At 36.1% G+C, this 16,833-nt stretch overlaps 1 protein-coding gene across 5 annotated transcripts in view; it reads left to right on the forward strand.

Moving 5' to 3' along the window:
- The window catches only part of Fmr1 (synaptic functional regulator FMR1), a 242,821-nt gene that overhangs the window by 64,392 nt on the left and 161,596 nt on the right, over window positions 1-16,833 (forward strand). The gene's annotated exons all lie outside the window — the stretch shown is intronic.

Below are 16,833 nucleotides of genomic sequence, written 5' to 3' on the forward strand. Positions count from 1 at the left end.
TGAACGTGTTTTGCGCTGTTTCCAGAGCAAAGGTGTATATGGATCGTTCTTTGCTGAGAGCACAATCACCGTCATCACCTGTCTTGATATGCTCCAGAACTTCCTTGTTCCACAGTTTGATTAAAAATGACCACGATGGCCGCTTATGGTGGCAACAATATGGCGCCCCGCCACACTACCTGATAGACGTAAGGGAATTTCTTGATCAGTGTTTTACCAGATAAGTGGATAGGTTGTGGTGGACCAATTTCCTGACCGCCACGGTCTCCAGATTACATGCAACTTGACTTCTTGCTGTGGGGGTATGTGAAAGATAAGGTGTACACCTCTCCCCTACCTGATAATGTTAATAAACTGAAACATCGCATCATAACCACCATCGCGGACGTTGCCCCTGAAATGCTGGCTACTGTTTGGCAGGAAATCGACTTCCATTGGGATGTGTTGAGGATAACCGCAGGTGCATACATTGAGCCATAATGGATTTGTCAGAAAAGAAACTTGAAGTGCTTTGCAGTATGACATAAACCAAGTCTTTATGTGGTTCCAATAAAGAATTATAACTGCCCAGACAGACAATGCAGGTGGTTTACAGGCGCCTGTGAAACATGCATAAACAGGCATATTTTTACATGCACCTGAAAATGGAACACTTAAACACATGAGACAGGTATCGATTTGTTTCAAGATCATTGCATGTTCATTTCATGGAAACAGGTAGTTTTCATGTTGATAGGGTTGCAATCTTGCAACGTGAAAAACGCGTGTAAACAACATATCGAGAGCGGAAAGACATGTATGTAACCGGCATATTCCATGCAGTTGACATACACGTAACCTCATGAGGATCTGACGACAGCTGCTTTTCATTTGATAAAAATGTAATTGACATGTTAAATACATGTGAAATACAGGTGTTAGCGAATTAGTGGGCATGTGAGCGGAATATACATGTAAAGTACATCGCATTAAGTGTACATAAAATTTGCGTGTCAGAGGTGTTGGACACGCATAAGACATGTAAGTTTCATGTGTGTATATATACGGCAGAAGAGACTTGTAGGTAACATGTACTACCATGCGCAAAAAAAATTGCGCGTATACTGTAACTCAAGATTTTTCGCATTTATTCCATTTTCCTTACGTTTATGGGTAAAATTCAGTTATTAGTATGTGGAGATAATATAATGCAATCCATCTAAGGAGATATTTCCAAAATATATAATAAAATAATAAAAATATAAGCAAAAAACAAAATTATGCTCGGTTTTGTGTATACTGGCAACGATGATTTCTAGGGATTTTTTCAGTAGCAGATCACAATTGCGGAGGGAATTCAGTAGGAGAATCGAGAAGTTGGATCAAGGAACTGATAGTGGACTAAAATGTTGCATTTATTGGTTAAAACCTAGTGTGTAGATTGCCTGCCAAATATAAATTAGCTTCTGTAACTAAGATGTCGTACGAAAATATAGAATTAAACAGAAAAACTCTTATCTTAAGGTTCGAAGCCATACGCACCATGGTTATGAAGATTATTTCTTTTAAAAAAGGAGCCAACACAACGTAGCCTCCGTGGCTAGGTGGGTAGAGTAGCGGAGTCGTAGTTATTTTATTATTTTGACACCACATCGAATCCCATCCCATTTCTTTTTCTTTTCTTTCTTTCTTTCTTCCTTTTTTTTTTTTTACAAAACATTATAATTTTCATGTTAATAAGAACCGAAGCAATATAATAAGGACAACTTACTGATATTTTGCTGTAATGACGTATTTATCCAGGATTAGAGAACTATTGTTAATAGCTATTGGTTTCTGTTCATGTTGTTGTATAGTTTCTCTCATCCTGTTTTCTTGGGGAAAAAACAATTTTGTCTCCAACGAAGTGTGAAGGATATATACGGACAGAAAAAGACATCTTAGTACCAAACGTGATTTATCGTGATGAAGTGGACTAGTTTGCCATTAATAAAAAGAAAAAAAATTGAAGTTGGCTTTTCTTTAGGTTTTAGCTAAAAAAAAATATATATATTTTTCTTTATAAGACTATACTTTATGAGGCAAGGTGTGTGATCATACAAACAAATTTAGCTAGGGAGTGAAAGATAATTGTTTATACAAACATTTTACAGGTTTAGGTGCGTGAAACACCAATACACCATGGTCTCGCTTATCCGACCATCCTTTGTTCCACATACCATATGATCCGATATATCATTGCAAATAGCACCAATCGGCAAGAAGATATGCAAGTTGTGGTCTTAATCTATTTTTCATGCTGTGGAGTCTATCGCCTAGCGCGCCCGTCTACACCTTGACTCATACGTCTATCATTCAGTGCAGACACGTATCCAGGTTTTCTATTCGGAGGGGGCCCAACACGAATCCTCGTAAGCACGTAATTCTAATGTTTTTAAATATCAATAATAATAATGCAACAGTTCTGTACCTCTCTTAAACTTTTTCCTACTTTTCATTTATAAACCGGTTTATTTTGGAAACTGCATTATAGCACAAACAAAATGAAACATATTTTCGAGAGAAATGTAACTAAAGAAAACTGTCTGCTACGTATATCACATAACAAAAATAGCAAGAAGACATGGAGTGTATCGTTCTAATATATTAAAGTTAAAAACAGAACGGAAACGAAATGTTAATCCTATTTAAAACTGTTCTTTAATTCCACCTGGTCAATGGCGTATTTACGATTTTGTTTCGGGAGGGGCTTTGCTAACTTTCAGGGGGGGGGGCTTTGCCTGGAAATGTGAAAATTCTGCAAGATATTTCATTTACTTTACTAAGTAAGATTTCGTGGGGGGCTTAAGCCCGGAAGCCACCCCCCTAAATACGCCACTGCACCTGGTATAATGGCATTATGATATGTTCTTAGAATTATAACAAGACAACAGCACATTGCCCAAAGTTTGGACACTGACTACTAGTAAACTGATATAAAAGAACCTCAAAAGGGTAAAGGCAAGTTTATTAAAAAGTGCTTGAGTTTCGGAGAGAGACAGCTCTCAGGCTCTCACGCTGGATACGTCCCTGATTCAGTGCAGTGCAGTTATTTGTTATAAAACATTATTATTAGATGCGTAATATGTAAAATTATATCATAAGTTTTAATTTTAATAGGTCTTTTCTTAACACATCCATATTATCCAGCGTTCAGCCTGCCTGTTTATGTCGGATAAGCGAAATTCTACTGTATTTCCAAAGCTACCATATACATGAACTAGAATTGTATCGTCCTAGAACAGACAATAGTCTGAAATGCTTATATTAAAAGGCTGGAATAAAAAAAGCATAAGTACTGATTTGGAAGCGTGAGAACAAATTAAAAACAATTCAATATATTTCCTAGGTATCAGATTATCATCTTATTATGTCGATGTGTATTCTTTTTTAAACATAGTTTTAAAAGTTATACCATTCGCAATATTCCTGAGGAAATCGAAAGAAAAACTCCTTGTGCCTCTTATGGCAAAGCGGCTTAAGTGCATGGTCCGAAACCGATTCGCACGTTAAGGTATAGATAAAGTTCCCGTACTTCAAAAATGCAAATCCGGGACGCTACTAAGTTACGAGAATCTTTGAAATGCTTAAAACTGAAAGAAGTGTTGAATACTAATTTACTTTCCTCCATTAGATAGAGTTGTTCAAGTATTACGTTATCACATTTTTATTCATTTCACTAGATCTTCCAAGGACGCCAATTTCTCTTTAAATTTGGGGGGGGGGGGCATTCAAATGCAGAAGATATATATATGAGAATTTTAAGACAAATTACACTCAAATAATGCCAAATATTGTATATTCATAAATACAAAAGAGGCCTACATGAGCTTTGAGCGGGCCCGGCCCCCCAGGATCGGCGCCCTTGCCTTCTTCCTAGTTAAGCAAACGTAAGCAGATGATTTACTCCCTCCCCCTGGTAAGCAAAATTGTTTTTTTTTTTTTCCCTCAAGTTCTGTTGTGTTTCGTGAAATAACAGCAGGAATTTCCTGATTACTTAACCATCTAAATGAATGTTTTCACTTAGAGCCATCCCGTCGATTCGCGTTGCCTAGGACTAAAATAAATTAAGGGTCAATAATGAAGATGAGACTTCAATATCAAACATGAAGAGACATGTGGATCGGAGATCTGTCTTTGTTCCAACTTTGATTTTTTCAAATCCATGATGGGAAATTATATTATGAGTACAATTTTCGAAATTAATAGTATACAATCGTAAAAATATCTTACAAAACGATGGTTTATTGCAAAATACTTTGACTCAAAGAATAAATTACAAGTAATAAACTTGTTACTTTTCCTGAAGAGTCTAAGTCGTGAATGAGACGGAAGCTGTCGAGCGTAGTGCTTGGAACGATTGCCTCACTTGTTATACCTTCCCGTGGCGCAGCCTTGATTCGACTTGATCCTAAACGGATTATTCAGAAGTCGAATTCGGAAGATGTTTCCCATTTTTCCAAAACACTCTTGGTCGATTACAATGTGCCTCACTCGTGAGGGGACAATCCCATGCCGTAAGCGTCCGTGGACCACCGATAGGCAACTAGTGACATGTCCCCAAAAATTGGCGATCCCGCAGCCAAAAATTGGTCCCACTTCCGTTTTGAAAATTATTCCACCACCGGCAGAGAAGCGACGGAACGCCAACGAACCACAAAATTATTCCCCTAAAATACGTTAAATCGCCTATATGCGTAATTTCTTTGCATCAAGATGAGTCTAAAAACATTTTTTAAAAAATAAAACGAAAGTGCCCTGAGCTGGGCGTGAACCATCAACCTTAGGGTTGCTAATTGCGTGTTCTTCGGAATTCGTCACGGAGGCGATTATGAAGACACAGCTTTGTAGAGTGATAAATCGTTGAAGTCTTTTTAATATTTCTAATCAGAGTGCTTCTTTAACCGTGTATATTTGAAGACAACTGTTCGGAATCAAATCAAATGCACTCGTCATGTAATTTTATAACAAAATGGCAAGCGTCTATTTACTTTTTTCATAGTTCTCCCATATTCACTTGCTAGTGATCGGCGACAGTTGCCAACTAAATTCATACAATTATACGCACCCACCTCAAGATTTTTCACTTCATGATATAAAGGCAGGAGTTACTCTTGACCCCCGGAGCTCAGATATTGTCCTTATAACAACAATTCGTCAGGGAAAAATAATATATAATAATAACCGCATGCACATGACTGGCGATAGTTCATGTTGGTCTCTTTACGATTCTCCGTGACAAATCAAACGAGCGCGGACCAAAATGAAGTCCTCGTTCTTGCGTTGTGGTAACTTCAATACCCCCGATTCTAGATATCTGCTTCGACTCGACGAATCCCTGCCACTAGTGGCACGCTAGCGGCAATCCTTCAACGCGTCGCTATATCGACAATCGCCATTTACTGGCAAGTGAGCCACTAGAAGTTGGCGACGTTTACGGCATGGGGAAGCTAATAAACAAACAAACAAAATAATAATAATAATAATAATAATAATAATAATAATAATAAATTTAAAGCCTTATAAAAAAGTTTTCTGAAAAGTTACATCTAGCAAAATCATTTGTTGGTATTCCAGAACTGTGAATTCACCTTTATTCATAATTTACTTCTATCGTAGTTTTGATATGAGAATGATATGTCTGAAACTAACACAGGTCATTAATACTTTTTTTTTGCTTTACTCAGATTTAGCAGTTTAACTTAAGTCAGTCAATTTGGATCTATGATATCAGAGTTTTAGAGCTTTCCTTAATTTTTTCATTTCTAAAAAAGTTTGCAACTAACACCATTAACGTATCTCTTTCGATATTTCCATATGTAATGGCTTGGTCACTCCCAGTATATTTAAAACAATAAAATATTTACGGTGTCTTACTCCATTAATCCGAACTACATTTTATATCCAACAACTCTGTGCATTTTCCCTTAAATCTGCAAACTTTCTACTAGGTTAAAACTCAGTATTTTCTATTTTCTTCCTTTCTTGCTAAAACGAAAGTGTTCTTTAGACAACCTGGAATGATGACTCTATACTACATTATGTTGCATAGGGCATTTTATGTAGCATATCATTTGACAGTTGGACACTTTCTTTTTATATTGAAAGCAACAGGGATTAAGTCCTTCTACACTTATATGATAAGTAAACACATTCTTTTTGATTCGTGAATAATAATAATAGTTATTATTACTATTATTATTATTATTTTATTGACTTAGGTTTTCCTGAATATTAAGCAATATTTCACAAAAAGCTGGTATTTTTAAACAAATGTGTTCGATATCAAGTTTTCATAAAAGTAGTCACTCTCTCCTATAAATAATTTCAGAGGGGCCGCGGTGGCTCAGTGATAAAGCGTTCACCTTTGGTGCATGGGATCCTTGGTTCGACCCCAGCTCGCACCAAGTGAATTTTGTGGTGGAGAAACACCATGTGCATGGGTTTTCTCGGAGTTCTTCCGTTTTCTCCCACTTTTTTCATTCCACCATTGCATTCATTTCTCATCATCACCGTGTCCTTTAGCCTAGCCGGTATAACCGTGGGTCGTAAAACTTAACGATTTGATTTCAAATAACTCCAACCCAAACAGTTGCAGGAAGTATGTCATTTCCAATAAAACAAACCACTCTATAAAATTCTGAGTATTATTATTTTTTATATATAAAATTCTAGCGGACCTTATTTCTAAATCGAAGGGTAAGAAGACTAAATTCACTCTCTTATTATTATAAATTCATTTCAATTGATGCAGTTAAAATAGTTGGGAAAAATTAGAAAGCCATACCCCATATTCCAGTGTGCCACAACCGGATAACGTGGCACACTGGCGTGCCCAGCAAAATGAACAGTGTGACGCAAACTTTTACCTATTATTTACAAGAATATTTGTCGAGTTTATTTATTATTATGAACGATTTTTCCACGGATCAGCTCTCTGTATACAATTAAACAAGCAAGTATCACATTGAGGGAACGAGTGTAATTATTTACTTTAATAGTAATAGAAATATAAATATATAAATATATATATATATATATATATATATATATATTGTATTTTCTACCGGGAATAACTGCATCCGGTCTAGAAAGCTGGGACTAACAACAAAGGAACCCGATGTGCTAAACACACACCACCTACGCACTTCAATACACCAACGAAGGTGCAGACTATTCATGAATTAGTCTCTCACCCAATGTATTCTCCTAACATGTCTCCCAGCGATTACAACATTTTTTGGTATCTCAATCACTTCCTAGTAGGATAGGTTTACCTAGAGACCACTGATTAACCTGGTATTGGATGTTTCAGTTTCTTACCTTTGGAGTTGACAATCATCGGTTGGACAATCTCAACGTTTCTTCTATAATTTCGTAATATTGTATTATTTCTTTGTATTATTTATTAGGTTGGTTAGGCTTGTTTCAACACTTTTCTCTTTGCACCTACTTATTACCTATACCTTAACGTTGGATAAAAATACACTAGCTCTCACCGGGAATAAAATCCAGAACCAATGGACTTGAACCATTTGGCAACAACAAGGCACATTTAAATAGAAGTTTCGATTTTGTTAGGAAAATTGTGATTAGGTGTAACATTTAAAAATATATTTAAGAATGGGTACGGATGAAACGCACTGAATTTTCTCGCTCGAATTTCTTAAACTGACTCGTGTTAGGCTGCAGCTATTACTGAAACATTTATTTGGGAAATGCGAATAAAATAATGTGTTTTTGGAAAACTTTGTTCGAAGCAACTTATGTCCAAAAGTAAAGTACCCATTGGTCATATTTCTGTTAGAAATAACTTATGCCATATATTAGAATTATTAAGGAAATAATTGTATGTGAACTATGAGCAAAAGCGTCCGAGTACTTTCTGAGAAATCGTCAAAAAAGTCATCCCCAAGAATAAAATATCCCTTGTGTATCTTTTCAGGACAAACGAGTTATGCTATTTATGAAATACGAACAAAATTGCCTGAGTCGTTCTCCACAAAATCGTAGGGTAAATCTTACTCCGAAAAGTATTATACCACTTCTAGCTTTTTAGGATGATGGAATTATGCCGTATCGTTAGGTTATTTATGTGACATTTATTTATGAAATATGAACAAAATTGGGTCAGGCGCTAATGGGGAAATCGTCGAAGAGTAGGCTAAACTACCCTTCTGAATGTTTACAGGACGAACGAGTTGTGTCATATTGTTAGGTTATTAATGATACATTTATTTATAAAATATGATTGAGAAAATTGTTCGAGAAAACGCATCCCATACATTAAATTACATCTTACGTATTTTTTCAGAGCAATGATTCAAACTATATTTGTAAAAAAATAAGCAAAATCTTTACAGCTATTTTTGAAACAATTTAATTATTTTAAATTTTCATCCTTCAGTAAACTACCCTTATTTTTGTGTCGGAGAATATAGAATTCGAAACGATAATGTGTTATAAAAACTTCATGTCTAGACTTAGGTCCAGATACGTCGAACAGTATGGCCTCTATTTGAATGCATGTAAAAGCATGACGAACCGACAAACGAACAGATGGACAGACATCAAAATCACTTTTTCGATATGTGGGGGCGTGAAACTTGAATTCATTGAAATCTCGAATTCGATTTTTATCACTATTACTACAATTTCTTCTTTCGTCGCTTGAACGTGAAAAAGAATAGAAATACAACGACACGTAAGGTGATAATTTGTAATTCCCAAAATTTAATGAGTTACGTTTAATGTGTTGCCATGCTAGAAAAAAAAAGCTTATGCCTGTTTGTTATATCATTTTAATATCAGTTTTTCATGCTACTACATAATGTAGAAATATGGTATGATTATCGTTCATATTCATTCTATATTTGGAAATATTCGTGTTCCGTATACATAGATCTGTATAATTTAGTTACGTTCAACGAAAGCCTTCTTGCACTTGTGGATATGAAAAAAAAAAAAGAGAGAGAGAGTCAATACTCTAAAAACCAAAAAAACAAGCACACACACACACACACAAACGATCATTTAACATCAGGTCGATGTAACAAGGGGTAAGACTGGACAGACTTTCAAGGTCGCGTATGTTCTTCCTGACACACAAACCCGAAGTGAGTTGTCTGCTGTTCAAGAACGGGAAGTAACATGCAAGACTATAAACTGAAAACAATAACTGTTTCCAATAGTACACGTATTCTAATACTGAATAAATACGTCGATTAAAGGATACTACCAATACATTATTTCCTTATTATATTGTTTCGGTTCTTATTAACATCAAAATTATACACTTCCTATAATGTTTTGTAAGATGGGATGGGATTCGATGTGGTGTCAAAATAATAAAATAACTACGACTCCGCCACTCTATCCACCTAACCACGGAGGCCACGTTGTGTTGGCTCTTTTTTAAAGAAATAATCTTCATAACCATGGTGCGTATCGCTTCGAACCTTAAGATAAGAGTTTTTCTGTTTAATTCTATATTTTCGTACGACATCTTAGTTACAGAAGCTAATTTATATTTGGCAGGCAATCTACACACTAGGTTTTAACCAATAAATGCAACATTTTAGTCCACTATCAGTTCCTTAATCCAATTTCTCGATTCCCCTACTGAATTCCCTCCGCAATTGTGATCTGCTACTGAAAAAATCCCTAGAAATCATCGTTGCCAGTATACACAAAACCGAGCATAATTTTGTTTTTTGCTTATATTTTTATTATTTTATTATATATTTTGGAAATATCTCCTTAGATGAATTGCTTTCTATTATCTCCACATACTAATAACTGAATTTTACCCATAAACGTAAGGAAAATGGAATAAAAGCGAATAATCTTGAGTTACAGTATACGCGCAATTTTTTTTGCGCATGGGAGTACATGGAGCCACATGTAACATGCAATTTGCCCGTTCATGAATTGGATATGTATTGTATAGATCACATGCATGTTAAACGTTGATCACATGTACATGTAATATGCACGAGACCTGCGTGTTACAGGTGAATTACTTCTACCTGTGACATATGTGGGAAACGTATGTTACAGGTGGATTACTAGAATGTAGGCTGCATACTTTAAGGAGTAATACTACTGTTTGATCCATCTAATCCAAGGGTCTGCGCACGCCTCTGTATATGTCAACACCTTGCATATGTGCATGTCAAAGTGGAGACTTTGTCTGGATATTGCATGTTCCCTACGCTTGTAACGTGAATGTTCCACTCTAATCAACCTTGTCCATCGCATTTACCTGTTTAAGCTATTTACTCACTACACGTATCTGTTTAATCTATTTATTAGCAGTCATGATCATTGCATGTTCCAATTCATCTGTATACTGCATGTTCCCATGACACATTGCCTGTATACTGCATGTAGGTGAGTTAACACTTTTCATGTTACAGGCAATGTGTCCGATTCTATTCCAATGTATTATACATGTGTCAGAACCTTGCATATGTGCATGACAAACTGGAGATTTGGTGCCTGAATATTACATGTTTCCTACACCTGTAACATTAATGATTCACTCCAATCAATCTTGTTCAATGCATGCACCTGTTTAACCCATTTATTGACAATCATGATCATTGCATTTTCCGTTTACCTGCACATTACCTGTAAATTGCATATAGGTGGGTTCACACTTCGCATGTACACGGAGATAATACAGGCAATGTATTCAGATGTAATCCCATGTATTATATATGTGTCAGGACTAGTGTTGTGAAGGCCTAAAAGAAAACGGAAATTTTGGGTAAAAAAAAGAAAGTTTTTTAGTTTTTTCCCTGAGCTTGGAAAAAATGGAAAAATTGGGAAAAATTGAAATTTTCGAATATTTGACTACATTATACTTTGAAAACCATTTTATATTTACTAGTTTACTGTTAAGATCATTGAGTACTTATGTTTTTTGTATTAGAATAGGGAAAATTTGTAGCAACAAATATATCTGCACCACCCCTTTAAAGTTAGCACCGTGGTAGAATGGAATTATGGCTACAAAAAGTACTTATACTAAAATATAATGCTAGTTAGATTAATTAATATAGATGCATTTTAATTATCTTAAGCTGTCTTATGAAGTTCCCACTTCATGGCAGTGAAGTGTTAAAATATCGGAGCCAGAATCATTTTAGTTAATACCGATATGTTAAAATCAAAAATATATTTTTTGGAGATACGGATCTTCCTTGTGCTGTGTAAATTTTCCGAAATTTTGAACCCATTAGAAAAAAAAATTGTTCGGAAATATTGGCAAAAACCGGAAAATATAATTTAAAAACTATTTCTTCGCCTGGTGTTAATCTTATTTGCTGCGGCATATATATAATGTATTTCGCTAGCAGGAAAAATACTTAAAGCAACAGCTTTTAATTTTACTTTTTAGTTTTCTGATTTCTGGTAAAAAAAAAAAAAAAACTTTTTATTATTTGTATATTCTTCGAACAGCTCGACTAGCAGAATACCCGTTCTTCGCACGGGAAGAATAAGTTTCATTTTAAACATAAAGGGCACCAAAACTGTCACCAATGAACTTAGGGACCCAAAAACTAGGAATTCGACACCAATATCGGTCATTTTCAACTACTTTTACATGTCACCCTCCCCCTTTAGGAGTACTAATGGGGCTGAATTTGGATTTAAATGGCATTAAAAGTGTCACTATTCATCAGCTGACCTGAAAACTATAGATTCGACACTAATGTCGATCATTTTCCATAATTTATATATATATATCCCCCTCCCCCAATTTGCGGGGATGAATTTGAAATTCAACGGCATCGAAAATGTGTCACTGTTCACCTCTGCGACCCCGAAAACCATTGATTCGACATTAATATCAGCAAACCATCCCAGGTGAAATGATAAAAACCATTACCTCATCTATGTTGAAAATTTTATCGAGATTGATCTGGTGGTGTCGCGTTAGGAAACAGGTATTTGTTTACATACAAAATTTTGTACATAAAGTTTATATAAAGTCTATATTAGAATATTAAATAATAGTAATTATATGTTTTAGTGCATAAGTACACTCTGTAAAGAAAAAGTAGCGACACCTCAATTCTCAAGCTAACTTACACAGAAAACCATATTTGCAGCCCGTTAGAAGAGGAATAGAAGGAAATGAAGAGTGGGATAGGTCATTTGCGTTATCTGTGACACCTGTGGTGTACGACATCGCTTGCCAATTGTTTGTGTATCAGTAATATTTTCGCTAGATGGCACTGAGTGCGTCTCGTAAATTATTGTAGTGAGAATTCTGCATTGCATTTGTGATGTGTAGGCTGAGGTAAATAGCATTTTATGATTGTTCTTTGCTTTCTCATTGTTTGGACAGTGTCAAGTGGCAAAATTGTTGTTGTGTAGCGTTGTTTGTGTGTGATATTGTTGCTACATGTGAACTGTAAACAAGATGGGTAAGAAATGTGACTTGTTGCCATGTGAACAAGACATAATTCTTGCTTTGCGCAGCTAAGACAAATCTCTAAGGGAATAGATGGAATACTGAAAATCCATCATTCTACGGCAGGAAGAGTAATTCGCAAGTGGAAACAGCATAACAGATCGTCCCTTCGTCAACAGTGTGAAAGAAAAAAGAAAGCATCACCCAGAGCAGATTGATAAATGAAATCAATAGCACTGCAGATTTAAGGAGTGATTTCCCCAAAAATCCCTTGTGTAGTTTGACATGATCTTGGAACTGCAGTTACTCGTACAACTGTATTGTCTTGACTGTATGAAGAGGATATTACAAAGAAGAAACGGCGTAGAAAGTCGAAATTGACAAAACACAGAGGACTTCAACATGTAGTTTTGAGAGTCGATAAGCAACTTGGACTTATGACAACGGCAAGCACGTCGTTTTCTTCGTTGAAAAGAAGTTTAGAATAGCGGGAAACGATGGTGGTGGGAAGTTGTGCATACGAACAAGCAAGGAACTTGACAAGGATTTTGTTTGAGAGATGCAAATATTCAGTTACTGAGTGATGGTATGGGCTTGGTTCACCGTTAAAGACGTCAGAACGACGGATATATGTGAAGGATCGTTTGATGCACGAAAATATCTTCAAATTCTGGTACGTTAAGTTCTTACAACAGCTAAAGATGACTTTTCTGAAGAAAATTTGGACTACTTCCTTTTCCAGGACGATAATGCTTCATGTCACCGAGCGAAACTCGTTAATACGTGGTTCGAGAATATGACTATTTAGAGACTCATGTGGCCTACAAACTCACCTGACATGAATCCAGTTGAAAATTTGTTGATCAATACGAGCAGAAGATTCAATAGACAACTATCTCAAATAGAATGGAATTTAAGGAACAGATAATCTGGGTGTTGTTCCGTGAAATCGAAGTTGCATTTTGCAATAGCCTTGTTTCAAAGGGCTCCGATGATTCGCTGCACTGCAGAAAGCCCATGGTGCACATACAAAATACTAGTTTGGTGTATGGTACTTCCCGATGTTTGCACACAATATGTCTTACCCTTAAGAAATTCCATTTCTTGTTTTCTGCTATTGTTGTTGAGCTTTTTCAGTTTTATATATAGCTCTTCCTATAAAGGATTTTGCTCAAAACACAGATAGCTACTTATATATGCATTTTTCATTAAATTGATGTCAAAAGCCTGAAACTCTGACGCAAGTATTAAGAATGAACTGCTTATTAGGAATATGCATTGTAATATTATCAGGAATTCATGTAAAAAATCATATTGATTAAAGTATGTTGCGAAAACCATACCCGAGCAAGTGCCGCTATTTTTTCTTTACAGTGTGTATTAGTGAAATTTGCCTACTACTCTCTCTTTTTAAGAAGTAATTTCGTTAAAATTAACAAAAGATCACAGAGCACATTAAGAACTCAGTTTCATTCAAGAGCCCTACTTGTTGCAACAGAAACGTTTCATGGTAGTACATGTGTATGCAACTGTATAGATTCTGCATTAATTAATGAATAACCACGAATAAACGACTAGAAAGCAAATAAAGGAAATGAGTGCAGACTATAAATTTTCAAGAATAATTACAACAGTTTTATTTTCGCGTGTTTCTCTTTTAAATATTCGCAATATTGAAATTTCTGAACTTATATTTTTCACGCGTTCGAAAAAGAACGGTTTCATTACTAGTCAAATTAACCTATAACAAAGATTTTTGTTATTTTCCCAATTTTTCCGGAAAGAAACCCAAAAAAAAATATTTACTGACTGATTCAAATTTTACACTAGTCAGGACCTTGCATAGCGAATGTCGAATTGGAAACTTGTGCCTAAATATTGCATGTCTGCTATGCCTATAATGTGAATGTTTAGCTCCAATCCACCTTGTTCACCACACGTATCTGTTTAGTCCATTTATTGGCAATCATGATCATTGCATGTTCCCGTTCACCTGTACACTCATGTCCAAAATGATTGTCGCATATCTATAACTGTTTCCTTGTAAGAATATAATTTGATAATGATTTTGCAGAGTACTTACAAGACTGATACTATGTGAATTGTATATTTATGGTAAATTTCATAGGAAAAGAATTACAAATAACAAAAATTATAATGAGTAAAATAAAATGTTGCTAAATGGACAAGAAAATTTTATTTTCGTTTTATTGTTCTTATTGACTGCTCTTTTGACATGGTTTGCCACATACGTGTCTTTGCCGATTATACACATACTAACATTTTAAGAAATACCAGGCAAATTCGTAATCAAATTATATTCCTACAGCAACATATTAATAGACATGCGACAATAATTTTGGACATGAATGTGCATTGCCTGTACACTACATGTACGGGAGTTACACACTTCGCATGTACACGAAAATGATAAATGTAAAATAACATATTCTACATCATGCGTTTTCCATGCTATACGCTAATACATGGTATTTACATTTAATGCGAGTGTCACATGTATATTACATGTTGATAAACAGGCACCTTTCTTGTATTTTTCATTCTTACTGTATTGCGAATGTTATTAACAGTCCATTCAAGGTACTTTACATGCACATATTCCCTCCATTTACTTGCATGTGAGTGACTACGTACTTTGCATGTTCTCATTTTAATGTACAGGCTCTGTACAACGCGTGTTTCCGTGCGAAATTTCCAACAGAAGTTGAATACTTTTTCGACATGCATATCACCTGAAGACAATGTGCTTGTAATATTTTCTTTACATGTGTTTTCGCCGAAACAGGCGCCTGTATAGTGCCTATCAAAATCTGACAGGCTTTTACAGGCAGTTCCATCTACAAAACATTGCATGTTCCTCAAAAATTTTCATAATAATGATTGAAGTTGTAAACCCTATAAAGAATCACCCTTTATATATAAATGTAGATAATGAACGTGAACGAAAGATTTTTGCAGTTCATCTTTGGATATAAAAAGATATTAGTCCCTGCGTTCGTGGTATTGGCAGACCACTTTGTTTAGAATATTTATGTAGCGAATATTGGTTATACAGTATTAGGAAAAATACAGAAAGGGATTGAGATGTGTTTTTTCCCCTTGAAATTGTCATGCAGTGTGTCGTAAAACATACGGAGATATAACTAAATGTAACCTAGCCACCAAGAATAACTTAGAGCAACTTGCTTTGTCATACTATAAGAACTAAATTACGAGGCGCATCCAGAATGTAACTTTCCACGCGTCCCGTAACTAGGAAATCGTATGTTGCGGGAAGCGACTGTGTGCACGTGAGAGAGTAAGGTCCTAGCATGGCACATGCGCCAGCGGAACTTCCCTAGTGCTGTCAGTAGCGTCGTGGCAGTAATTGAAGATGGATGTTCCTGTTCCAGCTCCCGCCGCGTGTGAAATGCGAGCAGTAACGAAGTTTTTGAATGCCCAGGGCATAGCGCCGATTGAAATTCATCGTCAACTGCATCGTTGCAAAAATATGAATGCAGACCCCATGCGCCTTGCTTTGTGTTCTGGAGTCAGTTGCTTCGGCACCCCACAGCTTCTTGAACAACAGGCGCTCTGTGACCATGGTGTGCAATAAGGAGCGGGAAATTGCGGGCACTGACTGCTGAGTTCCTTTATTGTGATGCGACGATTCTGCACGATGCGTTCATCGTGCACATTTTGGCGTCCTGCTGCAAATTGTCTATACCAGCAACGCACCATCTGCTTGCTCATAACGTTAGGCCCATAGACTTGGCACAGCTGACGATAGATTTCAATTGACGCTGTGCCCTGTGCATTCAAAATCTTCATTACTACTCGCACTTCACACGGGGCGGGAGCTGGCATAGAAACGTCCATCTTCAACTACTGCCACGACTCTACTGAGAGCACTAGAGAAGTCCCGCTGACGCATGCGCCATGCTAGGACCTTACTCTCTCACGTGTACTCAGTCGCTTCGTGAAACATGCGGTTTCCTAGGTATGGGACGCGTGGGAAAGTTACTGTCTGGATGCGCCTCGTATGTTTTTCAAGACTGTTTAAGTTTTGATCAAACATCTTCAACAATTTTAATATTTTAGTTGTTTTAAGTTTTAGAACGTCATATTGGCGCAGTTTACGGGAGTCGCTTTATGTCGTCCATAGTGGGTTAAGATTTTTATGGTTTTCAGTATTTATAATCCCACCGGGAACCGAACTTCCACTAGACCTGCAAGGAGGACGTACAGTACGACAGGTATATACTGCATTTTTAGGGACAAATTCTGAGCACTGTATACTATCTACGAATTGGATAAAATATAACACTTAGTTTCATTGTAGGTTGAAGTATCACTTAAAGTTTGTATTATTTTACTTACGTTACTACATT

Source organism: Thermobia domestica, chromosome 4 (genome assembly GCF_964235325.1).
Source record: "Thermobia domestica chromosome 4, izTheDome1.hap1.1, whole genome shotgun sequence".
Lineage (NCBI taxonomy): Eukaryota > Metazoa > Arthropoda > Insecta > Zygentoma > Lepismatidae > Thermobia > Thermobia domestica.